General features: G+C 37.3%; 1 non-coding gene across 1 annotated transcript; it reads left to right on the top strand.

Annotated features, from left to right (window-relative positions):
• The first annotated feature begins 575 nt into the window (after positions 1-575).
• On the top strand, positions 576-679 carry LOC112429351 (small nucleolar RNA U13). The gene has a single exon (XR_003021542.2). It is a non-coding gene; the product is annotated as a small nucleolar RNA U13 (small nucleolar RNA).
• The last annotated feature ends 367 nt before the right edge of the window (positions 680-1,046 follow it).

Here is a 1,046-nt window from a genome sequence, read left to right as displayed (position 1 = left end):
AGGGTAGAGGTTATGGTACAAAATAATACTGAGAGACCATTATGAAAATTATAAAGAACAAGACGGATCGGTATGTAAGAAGTATATGACAAACTGTAGGGGGAAAAAAAAAAAAAGCCAGGCACGGTGATTCATGCCTGTAATCCCAGCACTTTGGGAGACAGAGGTAAGTGGATCACTTGAGGTCAGGAGTTTGAGAACAGCCTGGGTAATATGGTGAAACTCTGTCTCTACTAAAAATACAAAAATTAGCCAGGCGTGGTGGCACACACCTGTAGTCCCACTACTTGGGAGGCTGAGGCACAAGAATCATTTGAACCCAAGAGGCAGAGATTGCAGTGAGCCAAGATCATGCTACTGCACTCCCGCCTGAGTAACAGAGCAAGACTCTATCTCAGAAAAAAAAAAAAAAAAGCAAGGCACAGAAAAGAGTAGATAATATGACCCCATTTTTGTTAACATATAGAGTACATATTATGTACTATACATAGTATATTTGGAGTACATACATATATGTATACACACACATATATATTTGTGTGTGTGTAATATGTATCTGAAAGAATACATATTAGATCCTTTTGTAGTTCATGAGCAAGATGATTGGGTGATCCCGCACATGTGCAAGATATGCTACCCTCAAACCTTGTTACAACATTGGCATATTACCCATCTGATATGAAAAAAACATATGAAACTAATAATTATGACCTCTGGGAATGGAATTATGGGAACTTTTCACTTTCCACTTTATCCCTTTTCATATTATTGAATTTTTTTAAAAACATGAATTACTTTTATAATCAGAAGAAAAGCAGTAAGAGATTCAATTTTGGGGGGGAAAAAGAGTGCAGATTTCATATGTGAAAGGAAAATATCGACTATTTTAAAATTAAAGAAGAAAAACAAAAAATCCAATATTGTCCCAGTAACAATCAGGCATAGCAGGTGGCAATAAAGTCTGCCCCTGCCCAGGACCTGGGCTTATTAAAAGGAGCTCTCTAGGTTGTACAAGAGAAAAGTCAGCTTCTCCTAGCACCACAGAG

This window comes from Macaca nemestrina, chromosome 5 (genome assembly GCF_043159975.1).
Source record: "Macaca nemestrina isolate mMacNem1 chromosome 5, mMacNem.hap1, whole genome shotgun sequence".
In the NCBI taxonomy this organism is placed as follows: Eukaryota; Metazoa; Chordata; class Mammalia; order Primates; family Cercopithecidae; genus Macaca; species Macaca nemestrina.
This window is presented reverse-complemented; position numbering and strand designations above follow the sequence as displayed.